The 19,425-nt window shown below is 40.1% G+C and overlaps 1 protein-coding gene across 2 annotated transcripts in view; it reads left to right on the top strand.

The window, feature by feature from the left end:
• Positions 1-19,425, top strand: part of luzp1 (leucine zipper protein 1) — a 48,075-nt gene that overhangs the window by 9,758 nt on the left and 18,892 nt on the right. The window contains exon 2 of one of the 2 annotated variants that reach the window (XM_026151237.2): positions 10,425-10,481. The exons of the other annotated variant lie outside the window; for it this stretch is intronic. The gene's annotated coding sequence lies outside the window, so the exon portion shown is untranslated. The remainder of the gene's footprint in view (positions 1-10,424; positions 10,482-19,425) is intronic. 2 annotated transcript variants of the gene reach the window in all.

The raw sequence follows: 19,425 nt of genomic DNA, 5'->3' as shown, positions 1-19,425 counted from the left end.
TAGATATGAACCCAGTCGAATGTGTGCTAACACAAATGTGGGGAAAATGTTCTTCAGAGGAAAGGTGTTAACATCCTTCCAGCTTTAGAGTCCCAGCAAGCTGAAGAATCTGTACCAAGGTTCATTGGTTGCTCTGCATCATAATCAGACTTCATCAGTTATGCTTTTACTTTTACTTTACTCTGGGATATTCACAGATGATTGCCTATAATACTGCACTTTGCTGCTTACGATATCCCTTTTTCTCTAATTTGGACCTAACAGTTTGAAATGGAACCACTCCCTGTGTCTCGCTCTCTACCTTTTTGTTTCACTACAGATTGAACAAACAAGATATCACTTGTTAATTAGTAATTTTGTCACATTTGGGCAGAGCCAGGTCAGCTGTTTCCTCCTGTTTCCAGCCTTTGTGCTTCCCCAGCTCTGATTGGCTAGCAGCTGTAGGCTTAAAGATACATTAGATTGGTATCGATCTACTTATTTTAGCTAAAGTGCAAAATTGCTTACTTATTAAAATGTAAAACTACTTAAATGCTTCGCAGTCTAGTTTAAAATATGTAGCTGCCTGCTTTTGCTTGCCAACTATATTTTAGTGTCAGATTCCTTACAGTCGCACATGAGATGACTGCGGTTAAAACAAATGGACTTTGGATGAGTGATAGCGGTATCAACGTCTTCAAAAGAAGAACTCCGAAATCAATTTTGGCTGAAGTGTAACCTCATATATCTTATGTGTATGTGTGTCGGGGGAGGTTGTGAAGTTTTGTTCATGTGATCATGTGTGACTTGAGCAGTGTGGATCCTCAAATGTTCTTCCTTTGCAAGCGATCTGCCCGGTGATACATGCGGTGTTTTCACTATTTAACACTTAAATCGTGACTGAGCGTGTGAGAGGAACATGTACAGTCTCGCCATCACACTCGCTTTCACACACTACTCCCTGGCTTGCTGTAGGCCTTGGATCTACGGGGCGGCTCTCAAAATAAAATTCCTCTTGCGGATTATTTTTCTTGTGATCAGAAAATATACATGTTCTCCGAGAGAGGAATGTTCAGACAGACAGGCGGGTTGTTACATACTTATCCCCTCTTCTGTGTCTCCTACCCTCTCCTATCCTTTGCTATTTTGTCTTGTTTTTAGATGTTTAGATACTTTTTTGTGCCTTTTCAGAAAGTTCTGAAATAAGTTGCTGAATGGAAAAGGTAATTAAGTTGTCACAATTTGATGTGTATGACCTTTGCTTCCCTTGCTTGGTGTCACATGACGTTCCTCCTGAGTTTGTTCTTTTGCTTTCACCCACAATATTTAAAACTGCTAATATGCGTTTCTTCCCCTCAAGGCATCCCTCCTCATATTCTTCCAGCCATCCATCTATTAACAAGTCTGCTTCTTTTTGGAGCTTTCGTCATTGTGGCATTGATGTATGCAGACTCAGACTGCTGGACTATTTTCAGCCTTTTCCCCCTCCTTTCTGCCCTTTCCCCTCTTCTTCTCTGGTTGGCTTTTACTTTTGAGGGGATCTCTACACTGCTGCCTTTTGTTAAGGGCCGCTGAGGGCCGGGTTTGCTGGTTTTCTCCTCCATGCCAACGTTGCTTTTGGAGCTCCTTCTCATGCTAGCTGCCCTGACCAGGGGAAGTGAAGCAGCACAATGCTGCTATGGTGAAGCCATAAAAATAGACTTGCTAAAGTGCAGCTTTTACTTCAAGAGCCATGAAATGCTTTTATGTCAGTTTTATGTAGTAAGTGGGAGTAGGAAAAAGAAGAATTTTGGCCAAGTAGAGCTACAACTAAAACTTATTTTGGGGTGTTTATTCCCCCAGTAGAACAGTCGATCTAGACAGGAAACAAGAGGAGTGTGTGACATGCAACCAAGTCAGGCTGGGAGACTGTTGGAAGTAATTTGGATATTTGTTTTGAAGGATGTGAACATTTCCAAGGTTAGTGCTTGCACCACTGTCACTTAAACACCAGCTTGTTTTTCTGGAGTTACACCAGTAATGTATGACTGTCTCCATTTCCTTTCATGTCTGAGGGATTGTACAAAATCAAAACGGTAAGCAATATACCCTTATGGTCTCTTAACCAGAACCAGAACAGACTTTATTTGCTTGCTTTTAGCTATATCTAATTGAATTATACTTGAAAAATGATGTAAAGTGATAGCGTTTCTGCATTTGGCTCTCTATGATGTTAGTGAGAGCAGATTTGCTAACATGGTTGTCTCAGGCACACAACAGCCCCAACGACCCGCTGTTTGAATCGTATATTGGCATTGTCAGTATTGCAGACGATGGATGAAATGATGAGTTGCACCATGGCTCCAGTGTAAGATTAAGGATTTGAACTGTAAATTGTGCAGAGCTACTCTAACAAATTCATAGACTTGAAATGAAAGCATAATAGGTCCCATTTAAAGGTTATTTTACATGATTAAATGGATGATTAGTTGAAAAATGCCAACATAAAAGCCGATGATGATGCCATCAAATCAACAAACCAGTCAAAAAATTCTCTGATAATTTAATTGGGCGCCAGTCAATGACCTTCTAGCAACCACTGGTGCAAAAATGTTTATTCCCTAAGTGGTCATGAGTAGTTGGTGCAATCGATTCACACGGGCCTAGAGACCATTCACTGACTCCCTGGTAACCACCAGTGTTTCCCCTGACTTGTTTGCAAGTGATTATGGGAGTTTCCCGGCAGTTGCAAAGAAGGATGCACCAAAAACCTCCTTACCAGGTTGCCGCGGTCATAAGCAGTTTACGTCGAAGATGCTGACTTGTCTGCAGAGACTCAAAAACTACTCGCCAAGTGGCAGTGAAACTGTGAAAAGTAAAGTTGCATCAAATTAAAAGATGTGCCTTTTCACTGTAACAAGCACATTTTAAGAGGAACAACTTTTACATTCTTCATTTACAGTCACTCTTTTTCAATTTAGCGCTCGGAGAATAAATGGCAAGTATTTGCAGACACGTTGGTGTCCTCCATGCACATTACGGATGACTGTGGGATTCTGTTAGCAATCCAAGCATTCATTGACCATTGTCACTTAGCAACAGCCAGCAACCACTTGCCAAGCATTCAGGGAATATGCGTTTTTCCCTAATGAACAGAGGTTTCCAGTGGGTCGCTGACTGGTCTGTGTGACTGAGGCCTTAATGTACAAATCACTTAAGGACTACGGCTGTGTCGAGTTCAGTGGGACATTCTCAGACCAGTTCAACATGTTTCAGATAATATGGTCATTACACACATACTCGCCCATCTGCTTAACTAAAGCAGACACGCACAGCCAGTCTGGCCATGCTCTTCTCCGGTGGTCCCTTCCTTCTAAGTCAACATTTGGATTACTATCAGAACTATCAAAAAACACAAGTAACCTGTTTGTTCTGATTTAATTTTGGTTGTTTTATTTGTCAGCATACGCTCATTGTTGCACGATACACTTTTAGACTTGAGCATGTGGCTCGTCCTTGGCTGAGGTTTTTGTGTGTGCCGTGTGTGTGTGTACATGTGGACACATTCAGACACTGAAGCCACACAGGAATCCCATAATATCATTCCCGAGTCCCTGAGTGGATCATTTGTGCACTGTGGAACATTGTGAAATACCAGGCATAATTTATGATCCAACCTTCAGCCGGCTGCCACGCTTTCTCACAGCGTCTGGTTTATTTGCAATACTAAGCTGGTTTGGCTGTCCCCACCCCCACCCCACCTCACAGTCTCCATCACTCTGGAGCAGAATATTTAGCATTTTAAGCTAAGGAGTCAAACATGCAAATTTGAGGCAATGAAATGCGATTTGGTCTCTCATCCTGGGAGATGTTTAGTTCTGTGTGGGTAGGCATCCATGTATATATGTGCGTGTTTACCCACTGTGGTGACGTGTTTTGACTGCCCAGTCAAATAAGGGCACAGCAAAGCTTGATGCCCCTGTCAAAGTGCTCACCCACTTGGCCAAACCTGTAGTCTTCACCTTGTTTTCATTCTTTAACCATAACTATACTTTTTTTTTTCTTCTTTTCTCTTTCCAAACCAGCTCAAATCTTTCATATCCCTACTTCTTTTAAATACTCTCTCTGTCTCTGCCTCCCCCTTTCTCCCTAGGTGTGGACTGCGCAGAAGAATGTAGTAAAATTAGTGTTTTATCTCTCCTGCCAGCCAGCTGTACTCTCAGACATGCCAAGCATTTGAGACACAATTGACCTTAAAAGGAAACAATAGCAGCCTATCAATTCTGCTCTGCCAGTCAAGCAGTGGCTCATTCGTGCAAAGGCAGAGTCCACCTCGTGTGCGCAACACAAGGAAGTGTTTGGAAACTGAACTTTGGAACTGGGAAGTAGGAGAGTCACAGTGCACTCAGCAAAGAGTTTTCCTTTTAGTTTATGAAGTGAGTGTATAAGTCTTTCTTGTTTAGCGTTGTCAGTGTGTGCTTGTTGAAAATATAACGTTTGACTAGGACTACAGAATTTGTTTACTATGACTAACTCCACCCACGTAGCTAGTAATGTTTTTGTAGCAGGCTTACCTTTGTTCACAACCTGTTATGGTGAATCCAAAATGCTTACTGATATCATGTCACAATTTTTATTTTATTTTATTTTTTTTATTTTTTATTTTTTAGTTTGTTTGCTTTGTTGTTTGTGTTGTAATCTCTCGGGGCAGCAGTCAGTGTTTCGGGGCTTCCAGCACATATCCTGATGCAGGCTTCCTGTTCTGTTCATTGCTTACAGCCCATGAATGCAGATAAAATGTAAAGTAAAATGCAATTGAATGCTACGTCATTACCAGACAATCACATTTCAGCAAGCACATTTCTCCTTTACTCTTCATGCACACTGTTTACCTGCATACAATCAAAACCTGCTCAAAAACAACCGCTCAGCGTTACCCAGACTGCAAATGGGAAACTTCTAATACCAGGATTTTGAGGTGGTCCGAAATGAGTTTGCTATTTTAAAAAGCAAAATCTAGATTTTAAATGAAAGTGACAGTGCTTGTGTGCCTGAACAGATAATGTTTAGATAAAATTTCGGTTTGCATCTTCATATTAAAATCTGTGCTAAAAATCACCTTCACCTACCCGAGCATAGATATTTTATTTCGTTAAGAGCCTCGGTATGAGCAATCAAAGGATCCAAGCAGCTACATGGAAAATTCTTGAGACAAGTGAAAAAGAGAAAAGGTCTGATGTCCTGTTATATGATTATAAACAGTACAGTAAATGATATAAGTTCATTAAATTTGTTTTTTAATACCTATGATATAATATATTATTATATTGATGTATTTTAATATATATAAGAATGTATGTACACCTAATTATTAGTCCTTTTTTATCAGCATTACACTATATTTTCACTGCAGTTTGGGAGAAATTGTTAAGTTTAATAATTTATTTTATTATTAATATTTTGCACTGATACAAGCTATAATTTGTCATGTATTACTGAGCTGAGAATGAAAGTAACCGTAAAAACAAGGATGTCAGAGATTCCTTTGTTCCGACTAACATTTGGTAAATAAATTTTGAGGTTTAAATGGCTGTTGTTTAAAAGTGTGATGGTTTAAAGTAATTAAAAGGACGAGTACACTGAATCGGTTCATAAAATTAATTCCCTGGAGTATAATTTTTCTGATTCCTATAGCAGGAGCTTATTCTAACCAGTCAATGTGACCTTTAATGACAACCCCCCCCCCCCCCCCCCCCCCTATTTTGCCAAGTTATCATGTCAGGAAGTTCCTGTCCTCTTGAGTGGTGGCGTGGAGCCAGTAAAGTCGTTTTGTGACATTGCTAGCTGTCATATTACTGTTGTTTGATAATGATTAATGGCACAAAATAATCTGCCCTTCTAGTGAGAAGTAGCTGTGAATGCCTCAGCTGTTATTTGTGGAGCAGGGAGGGCTGCAAGGCTGTAAGTCATTAGATATTAGGGCAGGTTCTGCAGGTTCATGGCGAAGTTAAAGAGGTGGATGATTTTCCATATGACAGCTCATCAGCCTGTTAACAAAATTCTTACTCCACCTTCCTGCTCCACTGGAACGCAAATAGCAGCAGGAACGCTGTTGGCAGCAAATTGAAAAACAGCCTCTTTTTCTTCTTTTCACTGCTGTTCCCTCTTCCTTTCTCTTGCTCGCTCCTTCTGTCTGCTGCTTTGCTGTTTCCCTACCATTCTCCATCTTTCTCCTCACTCCTGATTCTTTTTTTCTCTTTGTGTCTCTTTCTAGGCATCTTATTCACCATGTTTGATTTGGGCATTCCTTTCCCCCTTAGCAGACAAAACAACCTCGGACCTAACTGAACTGCAAGCCCCAATGTGCACACACATATACATAGACGTACGCACACACACACACACACCCTTTTTCTAATCACACACAGGAAATGGGCTCCCGTGCAAACAAGGAGCGCCTGGCCGCTGGAACCCAGGATGGCGTTTGAGGACTTGAAATGTTCTCTCGTGGAAGAAACAGAACTTGAGTTCTCTTTGTACTTCTTTGGTTCTGCCTTGTTTCATTTATTGTAATCAGTTTATCTGTGTGTTGGTCATGTCGTCCATGACGTTTACATTGGAGTGAAACAACAACAACATGTCGTAAAGTTCGGGTGTTGAAAAATAAACTCACACCTCGAACTTTGGCATACTGCATGTGAAAGTGAAAGCCGAAGTTCTGAAAAAAATATCAAGAGATACTGCATAAATCATAAAAGGATGATAAAGGCACAGTAAATGACACATTGTGTGTTTATGAGGAATTTATTGGAGGAAAACCCCTTAACAGGGATTTCTGCCCTGTTTCACATAGTTAATGCTGTGTTAACACACTGTGCATGTAATGAAAACTAAATACATGCTTTTACTATTATAGTATGAGGGAAAATAAATAATCTTGGTCTGAAAAAGCAGATAAGGTAACATTAAAACTAATTTAATACAAATGTATCCTCACTTTCCACTTTAGTGGCGTTTCTGTGTGCTCAACATTAGTCATTTTAGAGGCTCGTGCTTACGGTGCTGCTGAATTGTGTCTTGTTTAACTGAGAGATTTTTCTAATATTTTGTCCATCCCATAAAAGCAAGTTTCCATAATGCCATAAATTTCAGTGGCTGCACGAAAGCTGAGTTTATTGCAGGGATTTTTGCAGTAGACTACATTTACTGCATTGCAGTAGAGCTAGGTGTACTTTTTTTTTTTTTTTTTTTTTTTTTTTAATACAAGTCAGACATTTATAAGACATTTTCCTGATCCATTAAAAAGTAAAAAGTCAGTTTAAACTTGTGTAAATGACACATGATGTAAGGAAGGGGGAAAACTATTAGGAAGCAAGTTCAGTACACAAAGAATATCTTTTCCCTATCGGGCTTTACTCCAGATACGTTGATAATCCCACTGTTTAAGATCATAACAATATATTACAGCTTAAAGAACAATATAAGAAGTTGTTTTAACATTATTTGCAGCAAACAATTCAAAAATCAAGGAGTAAAGATGCTCCTAAAAATGTGTTTCTTTTCATGCAAATTAAACTTGATTTAAGGGAAAGAAAAACAACTGAACTGGGGTTTGTATTAGGAACCAAGTTTAGTATCCCAAGGCTATCTTTTCCTTATCTGGCTTTACTTATCTGGATAACTGTTTACAGATGATAACACTATATTACTGCTTATAGAACAATATAGGCACTTGTTTTACGATTACTTGCTGCAAATGGAGGGAAGAAAAAAATCACAGAGATGGCTCCTAAAAATGTATTTCTTTATTAATGCTCCTCAGCGAAAGCCAAAAAAGACATCTAGACCCTATTACTACATGCACAGTGAGGTCCATGGGCCATCGAAGGAATGAATTCACTATTTTAGGGTGAACTGACACTAAAAACGGTGTTACCTTGCTAACCCCCTAAAACTTCTTTGTAGTAGAGCCCTCAGGTGTCTGATAGGTAAGTCACCAACACCCATTCTGAAGGAAGTTCCACCTCACACTGTTTCACTTAATTCTGCTGAGTAGAATGATGAATTCTCCACAACCTGTGTGTATAAAGGGAAGCAAGTGGGTGTGATGGATGAGCAGGAGACAGCTGTTTTTAGTTTTCCTTGGTTATGGGCTGGCTAACCATCTGAACTTCCTTCACACACACGCACACAAATACGCAACTCAACAGCACACACAAAAGCAGACAAACATGGGTTTATAATTTCTTTGGGACCATAAAAAATGTGTCAAATCTGATCAGTGAAGTCATACGTTTCAATTATAATCAATTTCATTAATCACACACTCTCGTTTTGTTATGCTCAGCAGAATTACACATTTGGTTTACGGCAGTGCTGTAATGTCATGAATCGTGAGAATGTCAGATGATTCAGCAAAACCCGTGTTATACGGCTGCTTTCCTCAGTCGAACATGACATGGCTGAGCGCAGAGCTGCTGGATTATCTCCTTCCTCCGGAGTAAAGATGTGAAAGAACAAATAGACTCATGGAAAGGGGTTGAGAGTGGCAGGATCAAGTAAAAGGCAAGTGCTCTGTGTCTGTCAGAAGGTACTTACATGATCAAACAGTATTTGAGTACATCACTTGCCACCCTTCCTTAGTTCAGCCTAGGTTAAATAAAGGGAAACTGCTTTACAGTCTCTTATATAAAGTGGTAGGAGAAGTAGTCTTTTTTTTTTTTGTTTTTGTTTTTTTCCAGTGATGGCACCTGTCGCACTTTGATAGTTAAATCAAAACCGAAAACTTTTTCCTACCTTGGATAGTTTATCTTACTTTATCTTAACCAGCTGCCTTTCCGCCATGTACCTGCATCAGTAATTTCCATCCACCGTTTGCTCTTCCTGTCATACGGAGTGCTCTGAGTCACTTGTTTACATTTGGGTCGCGTGTCGGCAGCTGCTCGTATCTCCTCTTTACATACCTTCTTACCCCTGTTGCACACATTGGTGTGTTTTCCCCTTAAAGTGGTGAAACAAGTTTGTTTCCACCATTCCAGAAACAGTTTTTTTGCATATTTTGCCAACTACTCTGCTGGTTGTTGAAGTAGCTCTTTTTTAGGTGCTCATCAGCATGAGCAGAAGCTGACACGTGGCTCTCGGCCTCAGACATGCCTGGCCTTGTTGTTGTTGTTGTTGTTGTTGTTGTTGTACACGCTAACAAGCATAAAAGTATTGTGTCTGTATCATTGATATTGTGATGCTTTTGAAAACCTTTGTCATGTAAGGATACTGATGATATCGCAGATACACCAGTTGCTAAAATATATATATTAAAAAAAATGAACCTCGCTCAGCCATGGCCTTGAAGCTCCCACATCAGCATGTTGTAGCTCATTTTCTTTGATCCATTAGACCTAGACAGAGGGTAAACACAATAGGTTTTTTTTTTTTTTTTGGAAGCGTGGAATCATTTTCTTGCTAGAACAGGCATCCAGGAAATGAAAAGAAATATTGAGCGGGTGTAAACTTCTTTTTGTGCTTCTGGGGTGGTTCTTGCTTAACAAAGTCTGAGAACCACAGATTTTAGAGGATTTGTGTTGTTCTTTTTAATCATTCATAAAAACTAGTGTCAACTACACAAGTATTTTCCATTTCCCTTTTTGTGGGCAAAACAGTTACAAATCAGAGCTTGCTTTCTTGTTTATGAGCCTGCTCTGTCTTCATCAGGATGGCATTTGTGAATTAGATTCTCAGACTTTACATTGTTCTTCATTTTCCATGTCTCGAAACTCAAGCTTGTTATGTCGTAAATAATGTTCCCTCTCTGATGTACAGTTACAAAAGTGAGCGTCCTGCTGCTGCTTACAGTTTCCAGCAGTGTTCCCTTTCTCTTTCGGCCCAGTCCTCTACTTCATTTCTCAGCCTTTCCCTCTCATCCTTTAAATTCAGTCCAGACTCAGGTCTTAAATCTGGATTCTCTGCGCTTAACCAAACATATGGAATGCTACTGTAGTGGAATGCTTCGTGTGTGTGTGTGTGTGTGTGTGTGTGTGTGTGTGTGTGTGTGTGTGTGTGTGTGTGTGTGTGTGCATACACATGTTTTGAAGCAGATGAGAGCTTCTAGGATGATGATGATTATGATAATGGTGCGTGTGTGTGTGTTTACCAGTGCCTCCCCAGAGAACTGAATAGGGCCTTCTGTTGTCGTGGCCAAACATTGCTTGTCTGCTCATGCATGAGTCTATTGCAAAGCCTCAGAATGTGCCCCATATCTGAGCAGTTAGCTCATTCTTAGCCTCTTAGCTTGACTGTGAACGTTCTCCCTTACAGCGACTGCTTTGTCAGCCCGGCCGCCGGCCCCGGGCTTTGTCAAGTGCCAAAGATAACAATGGCGAAAGATTGCATGAGTGTGTGTGTTGATATAATGATGACCAGTGCTTCCATTTTTACTAACCTCACGCCCTCTCTGTGTGTTTTAACCACAGGATGGAGAGTTTGTGGAGCTTGATTTGCTTTAGAGGAAAGGATGCATCTTAAATTAAGTAAGTTGTGGGAAGTTCTTTGTGATTTTTAGGATTTCTGCCAGTGTGTAAAAGCCCTGCAGCCCAGCAGGCCTGCACTTACACTCCTGCCAATCTAAGCCGATTTTTTTTTTTTTTTTTTTAAAGACATAATCTGTAATCAGGAAGTTGTCTAATATAGCCTCTTAACCCACTGTTCTTGTTAACTATTTTACACAAATAAGCATTGAGTGACCAGGCAGATGTTATGACCCAATACAGTTTTATCTGTAAGGCTGATACGTCTCCACTTGTGTGAATAAAGTCAACTGCAATTTCGTGCTCTCCTTCTCGTCCTCTAGTTCATTCCTTTTCATGTCTAAAGTAGAAAATAAACTATTTGGTGTTTCTCTTCAGCCCTTTCCAGTTTACAGCTCATACAGCAGCACTTCTTCTTTGACACATAATTACCAACTGACATTATAGTGGATGGATAGCACCATTAGTTGAGTGCAACATTGAGTTGTGCCAAATCAACCTCTTCTGAGATTGTCAGGCTTGCTGTTTTCTCGCGTTCTCAGCAGCTCCGGGGACAGAAGTAGTGAAGTTTAGTTTATTAGTTAAGTTTGAAGTTGAGTCAAAACCTACCAGAGTATTGCAGTTGGTATTTAAATGCATTAGGTCACTAACCGTGTTAGACAGCTTCTCAGTTTCAGGCTAGTCTGGTTAAACTCTCACATCTTTCCCTTCACTTCTTCTCCTCATCCTCCAGTCTTGCCTACTTTTCTTCCCTTCCTTTCCCCCTCCTCCTTGCCTCCTCGCCTCCTCAACCCCTCCTCTACTCTTTTGTGAGTCTGTTTCCTGTTGGGCACAAATGCCGGCGCCGCATTTCCTTCCCTATAGCCTAAAGTAACACAGGAGTGGTACATACATGTACAGTTGCAAAAAAAAAATGCAATTTCCAGTAAAATATGGTTTGATATTCACTGAGGGCAGCGGAAAGGACAAATGGTGTGACTAATAACACACAAGCACATAGAGGGATCACTCAACATAAGTGAACCTCTAAATCTTCAAAAGCTACTGTGAGTCAGGTTTGAAATTAAAAAGATCAAACACAGTGCACAATGCAATGCTCACAGGAAGCGGGACCTGTATGAGCACCAAAACATGAAGAAAAAAAGATGAAGAATGCTGAAGGGGACAACTTCAAGGCAGCAGTCCCTTTTCCTGAAGTGGTTGAGAGGTCTGTCCACGGTTTAGTTTGAAATGTACGTTTTGCAATGGCAAAATCAGATTACTGATATTAACCCAACTGAGATGTTGTGACCTCAAGGCATCCCAGAAATCCTGCTGAACTGAAACGGCCTCGTAAGGAAGGATTGTGAGGGACCAAGCAGCCAAAGCAAAGAGGACACAAGCAAAAATATCTTCAAAAAGGGTTTTCTTTATTTTAACCCTCAAAAAGTCCAAAATTAACAAAATTCAAAACCATACTTAGCAGGCCCATAAAACAGGTCAACTAAATATAACTCTACAAAAAGTAATTTCCAAAAACTTAAACAACAAAATGAGACACAACTTAACTCACAAACTGACCTAATTACAAAGACACATGAGGGTAGCTTTTATAATGATTTGGCCAAACCATTTGAACACAATAGGGGGAAAACAAAACACACACTAATATTAACTAAGCACAGAATAACCTAACTAAACCTAAAACACCCCTGCTCCTGGTAAGCCCATGGTTGGTCCTGCTGAGCAGGCATTTTGTCCCCAGAGTCCTCAGCCACGCCTTTTGCCCAGACAGGAAACAGCCACCGCCCAAACCCAGGTAACTCAAAGAAAGAGAAACATAATTAATATAACAAAACATTTTAGAAAAACCACACAATGTTACTATGTGCGCGCCTCATAATACCAGTGTTAGGTTTAACCAAATGATTAATGAAGAAAACTGCAAAGCAAAATAATAAAGTGAAAAATGGACTAATTTACCCCTGTGTGGCTGATGCCATCACAAGGATGTTCCAGAGTTCCTCCTCGCTGTTGTGCAATTCTCATAAGAAGCTGCAGAAAATATATAAAGGAGGCTGTGTGAGTAACTCAATCCAAGAAATGATATCTTCAATGAAGATCAGGTCACATTTTATTATGAGTCATAGCAGACAGCCAAAAGGATTCGCAAACTTTATCTTCAAACTTCATTCAGTGCTCAGTGGGTGTGTGTGGGTGTCTGCGTTCTTACGTCAGATTAGTCAGCAGACAGTGTGTATCACTGTCTTATCACATCTCCTCTGCTGTCTGCTCCCACAAGTGTATAAGGTCAATATGTGGCCAGGGCGTGTTCTGTGTGTCTAAACCGAGCTGCCATTAAACATGTTTATTATTCTGAATGGAAATCCTAAAACTGACCATTAAAACCAACATTAAAACAGGAAACTGTGAAGGCACTTCCCCATCCTATTAACATCTCTCACTTACAGGAGCATGATTCTTTTAATTTATGAATGATTTATGCTTTGCACTCAGTTTAGTTTATCATTTGTTTTTGTTTTTTTCCTTGATGTACTTTTGCAATCTGCAGTCACACGCTGATCTTAGTTAGAGCGAGACGATCTGTAAGTACCGCATCATCCCACGGGGACGCACATCTCCTCTGAAACACATCATCATTTTACCTTCTGCTACATCTCCTCTTCTCCCTCTTTCTCTCCCCTCTTCCTGCAGCCACTGCTGCATTCCTGCTGCAGTAATCCACTCTGTCATCTACCTGCTCTGCATTCTATACAGTCATTCCCCTTGTTTCTCTCCCTCTCTCTCATCTTAATCTGCTTTTTCTCTGTCGCTCTCTGTCATTGCTTCTCTTCCATTATTGCACACGTTTCACTCTGCACATTTATTTCGTCTGAGCTCCTCTGCTGTGTCTCTTCTCCCTGTGTCTTTCTTTTTCTTCTTTCTCCCCCTTCTCATCACAGAGCCACTGAGGTCTCCATTCAGCCGCAGCGGGCTTCTAATGCCAAGGCTCAGGCTGATGAAGCACTGCCAAGCTCTGCCAAGCAAACTCTGTGTGTGCGCGCCCTGTGTTAGGATGGGAAAACGGTGAATGAACAGGATGCGGAGCAGAAGGTGGAACGGCTGTATGTTAAGAGCTATTGATGTGTCTGAATGAATTGACCGTGATTGTCTATTAGCTACCGCGAGGCTTACGCTCAGAAAATTTCCAATTCATAATCGCAGGAGACTTTGAGGATCAGCTGTCATTTCCCCCTCTTGTCAGTGCAAGGGGAAGGACACAGAAGTGCAGCAGGAAAGCAGGGGTAATACAGTGAAGGTGACGGGAAGGAAATTGAAGGAAAGCAGTGACAGAAATGGGCGACTGGGGTGGGACATTTAGAGGTCACATGAAAGCAGATGATGGTAGCAGAGACTGATGACAAAGGAGAACAATAGCTGGGGTGATGAAAGAAAATGATGTATAGTAATCAATTATTATTGATGTCCTTGGCCTTTTTGGAGAAAGGACAATTGCTGCCTCTGTAGATTAGTTCTATTCATATAATTTCTTCATTAGTTTCATTAGTAATTGTCAATCACTTTGAGATCAATTCATGATTTCTTTATTGTGTAATTCCTTTATGTGAGTGTTTACACCACAAATCTTAAATGGAAATGCATTTTTGTGGCCCTCCCTGTAACACGTGGTGCAGAGTTACACGTTGCTCAGTTTGTCTAAAGACACTTTCCTCCCAGTGACACTGCAGAGCATTAAGTGCTATGTAAATATTTAAGTGTGTGAGCAAGGGAGGGCACGAGACCAGTCTGTGCCGAAACCAGTAAGAGTTAATATGGTTGACTAATTATCTCTTGTACTTCAGCATAAACATCAATTACTGGTATTTAAAATGTTAACAATGTGTTTTGCTGATAGGACACAGACTGTGTTGCGACATCCTCAGAAATGAATTAGTAAGGTTGATTTCTGTTCATCTGGACGCAACGTTTTCAGTGGGAGAAACGTTTCATCACCATTCTGATTCCTTCAGTCACAGCAGACTTCAGGTTTCCTCAGCCTTATGAACAGTACAGCTGCATAACAATCAAAACCAGCAGCACTGCATAACACTGAGCCACGAGATCAGTTTCATAATCATTGATAAGCAAATTGTTTTGACCCTTAATCAGCGGCCATGAGTGCTGTTTTCAGAGAATTGGGGAGAGGCTGCAATCACGCGATGGTCCGATAGTGAAAAGTGTGCTGATCCTTTGTGTCCGGAGGGGCAGAACAACCAAGACATGCATCTCAGTGGCTTACCAACCCCAAGGAATGGGTCCCTTGGTACTAACAGAGCAACAGTAAATGAATTTAAGTGCCAATAGGTAGAGCTGGGCGATATGAGATTTTTTCATATCACGATATGTTTTTTTCATTTCAGTCGATAACGATATCTATCACGATATAAGCCAAATAACTATATTTGTAAGATTTAAATGTGCCGTTGCTCACAAGTAAAATGTGAAATAATCAGCAGCTTGTTTTGATTTAAATATTTATTTCTCATAATAAGTTCAACAGGGTAGATGTACTTAAGGAACATGAGACTTTTTCAGATAAATAAAGGCAAATATTGTAAACTACACAAAAGGCAGCCGCTAAAGCGTTTAAGTTTCAAAATAGAACAAACGAAACAGACTAAATTGTCAAATCCACTTAGAAACAAAATATTAATTCTAAAAATAAATCTTAGTTTGTTTTACAGAAGAACAGACAAAACTGACTAACTTTTGTCAATATCAAATAAACTGAGAACTAAAAGGAAATTCTCAATCTCTCCTTGTTGTATAGCTGAGCTTTTCAAACAGTTTTAACAGTTACTTTAGTCTGACAAAAGCCGAATGACGAATTAGTGCTTCCATTCAGAGACTGAGGCTATGTCCACACGTACACGTACACGTGTGGAAAATCTCAGTTTTTGAAAACGGAGATTTTCCGTTTTCGTTTTAAAAAATAATCCCGTCCACACATAAAGGCAGAAATGAAGGAAAACGCTGCTATGAACATGCCAAAGCAGCAGGTGGCGCTAGATTCCTAACCGTGCAGAAATGTTGGCCAATCAGAAGTCTAGAAGCCTCGGTGGGAAAAAGTAAACAAAGCTGGGGCATAGAAGCAGAACCGAGTCGTATGTGTGGACGGACAGTAACTGTGTGTATATGTAAGCATTTAAACACTGCAGAGAGTAGAATTAACAGTAACAGTATTGTAGAAATTCATTTCACCGAAACAATAACGTGGCGCACAGTGTGACGCATGCACCAGTTTATTGTATTTCCAGACTTGTTTTCGGCACAATTTACAGTGCACGCTACTCTGTTTTTTGTCAGACTTGAAATAGCCGAAATACCTTCACACTACGGAACTTCTATGGCTCTTCCGTTCGACAATCTCTCCGGCATTGGAACCATCATCTGTTTTCTCTTCGGTCACGCTCGGTTGATTTTTCTAGTCGGCACACTCATTTCCTCCATTACGCGCTGGCTCCATTACCCGCTGGCTGCTTCCCAAACAAACACACGTGCGGCTTGGCACTTGTGCTGTACGTAACAAGTCACGCGACATGACGCTGCGGCTGTGATTGGTTCGGCTCTGCGCTACTTAATTTGGATTGGCTGACCTTTTTTTTTTTTTTTTTTTTTTTAAAAGAGGACAAGAGCGGCGAGGTCTATCGCGATAGCTTAATTTCTCTATCGAGTAAAAGTTATATCGCGATACATATCGTTATCGTTCTATCGCCCAGCTCTACCAATAGGATTGCAGGGAATTATACATCTGGGAAATTAAACAATCACTGGCTAAACGGATGAGCTACATTGTCAGACTGGACGCCTCAGTCTATTTACACCTACAGGCCAGTGGCCACTCTTTCAACTGATGAGGATTTGTACATGCTGGGCATGAAGGATTGCAGGTTTGCAGTTCATAGCCAATGTATGTGAGAAATGGAACGACCACTTGAACCCAGGAGCGAAGCCTAAGAGTACATCTTTACCTATTTACAATGCTGTGATTCCAGTCATTCCCCATTTTTCTGTGAAAAGTACTGATGGCCATTGGTAAATACTGATGACAATTTGCATCTCAATGATGTTGAAACTGAGCTTGTGGGTCATTGTTAGGAAATGGTGCTAGTTTCAGTCATTATGCAATTGTTCTGTTTTTTAAGGTTAGGGAAACCTGTCAGCTGATACTCAAGAAGTCAGCCCAGCTGTCTCCAAACACAGTGGTAATGTGTATTTCAGAATAACACCACACAAGGATAGTATTTTAGATTTTGTAACATGTTCAGTTAAAGTTACTCAACCTTAATTCCAATCTTGATGTTGATCTTTTAAGTCATGCAGTTAGTTGAGATTGTATCCTTCTTCTTCTTCTCTATGTGAAATAGAGCCTGATCGATATATATGCTCATTGCTGGTCTGCATATATAATGGATCATATATGAAGCAGACGAAAACAGAGTAATACAGAGCATACACCAAATAACACTGCTCGATTCTCCAAATGTTCAGTAAGCAGATGGATTCAGTTCTGTATCAGCAGACGAGGGAGAAAATACTTAAAACTTAAAGTCTAAATATGGAAAGAAGAAATGGTATTCATGACTCTAGCTCTCGCCTAACTTCTGCCTCCACTCATTCCTTTTCTGCATTGCTCACACTTGTTCACATAGTGTTGTCTCTTAACAAGTGTCATCATGTTGTGATGTTTTCACGTTCTCTTATCAGTGTTAAACGCTGACACAAACGCATTCCTTTAGCAGCAGTTCATCGTCACACACATCTTTGCGTATTCGCACACGCTCATTGCAGCATGAGGATTTTGCCTGTGCGTGCTGAAATTGTTTGAACATCTGTTATTCTACCACAAAACTGCAGTTCAGCTCATTATAATCGAGGCTGATGCTTTAATGCTGCTATGACCTTTAGCCCCCTTGCTCTCAGGTCATGTATGCTATCAACCAACTGTGTGGATGACCCGTTGCAATTTAAATACTGAACAAACACCGAGAGAAAGTTGTGAAACTAAAGTGACTTGAGAACCGGAACTGATTTCAAAAAAGAGATTGAAAAAAGCACGAGAATAGGTTTGCCTATTAGATGTTTATTCATGCTATGCAAGCTTATTGAGAAAGCTCCTCTTTCTTTCTCTGTCTCTTTCTGTTCTCTAATCATCTAATCACAGCTTATACTAATTTCATAGTATGGTTTCACAGTGGCCAAAGTCTTCCCGTCACTTTACAAGTGGGACTTTCTAAGGTTTCATTTTCCTACGAGCGGCACACCCACACACCAATACAGACTGACCCATAAAATCTATTCCCTAATTCATTTCTGAGCATGTGGATTCCTATAATGGATTTCAGAATTAAAACATGCTGTTATTATCTTAATTAAAAGCTGTTAAATGTGTTACACAAAACTTCAGGAAAAAGTCGACAGCATGCTAACGTTTCAGACTGGTGGCCTTTGTGTGAGAGAGAATGGATATGTTGTTTTCAGTGCAGCAGTTTGGCGAGTATTTGATATTCACCATTTAAACTACATTATAGTGGTTTAATAGCACTGAATTAAATGAAAGGTGTATTATAACTGGATTTAAACACAGTTTATGACTCAGGTGTGCACAGCTCCGTTTCCATGTTTCTACGTTGTTGCTAGTTTAGTCCGGCCTATATAGGATTTGTGGGACAGATATTGTCAGCAGTTGTTTTTATTATTATTATCATTATTTTGAAAACAGATTTATCGGCTGATTTGTTTCTTTAAGACACACGAGATGTAAATGCATTTCTTAAGATTTGTTATGTGTTATTTATTTACATTCTCCCCAATGCTGCTCACATCAAGTAGTAGTTGTGTTTGTGGTGTTCTAGATGTTTGTGTTTCCAACAGTGACATTGTCAAATGCCCTCTGGTGGACAAACTATGTAACGTCAATGCTCATAACATGGCTGAAGGGTGTTTCTGCCATCTCTTCTTTACTTATTTTTATTTATGTCGTGTTTAATGGCTAATATCACAGACAAATCAGCAGCAGCAGAATCCACTCTCTTCATAACAATGCCTACTCCATAAAAGACACTGGATCACATAGGAGTGCTATTTGAAAGGGTTGGTGACCTCTGAACCCAAGCATGGAGGATAACATGCTAAGGGCATGATTCCTTAGAAGTAGGAAAATATTTCTCTGGAACTATGTGGCAACTCAAATTGGACATAAATTTTGACCAGAACATCAAAATGAAGGTTTTTCTAAGCTCGCCTTTGTCTGAAATACAAGTGTCCATACACACAGATATTTACATATGTCAGTGATTTAAGGCACTTTCTAACTTTGGAAAAAATTAAGTATATGTTCTCTTCAGCTGGGTGTGTGTTTAATAGTGCTCGTGGCTATTGATCAATGGTCTTGATCAATGGTCATGACAATTTGCATATTAATGATCAAGGAACTGACCTCACAGCCCATTGTTCGTTCAGTGGGCTAGTTTCAGCTAACGTATCTCCCGCTGAAAATGCTACGTCCAGATGAACAGAATCAACTTTTTGGGATTTAGTTACCTGGATGATTGAGCAAGACAAAGAAATATGTTGGGTTATACAGATGTCTATCAGAGTGTCTGAAAGTTAGTCTTTAGTATCAAAGGTCTTTCGTATCAAAGGACTTTACAAATCAAAAAGTTGGACTGGGAACAAGTATGCCACACTTTTTCTTCATAATAAGAATGTACCACGTGAGCAAAGTTTATAGAGTTGATAAGGATCTTAAGGATATTAGGCTCATTGACAAATAGGCAGGCTATGGATATGAGTTGATGCACACAAAGCAGTTAACTTTAATGCTCATTTTCTGAATACTTTTTGTGAAGGACTAAATACTTTGAGCAATTCTTCAACATACTGGATCTGTTCTGAAGCTGAGACA

The sequence above is a fragment of the Astatotilapia calliptera genome, chromosome 19 (assembly GCF_964374335.1).
Source record: "Astatotilapia calliptera chromosome 19, fAstCal68.1, whole genome shotgun sequence".
NCBI classification, from domain to species: domain Eukaryota; kingdom Metazoa; phylum Chordata; class Actinopteri; order Cichliformes; family Cichlidae; genus Astatotilapia; species Astatotilapia calliptera.
This window is presented reverse-complemented; position numbering and strand designations above follow the sequence as displayed.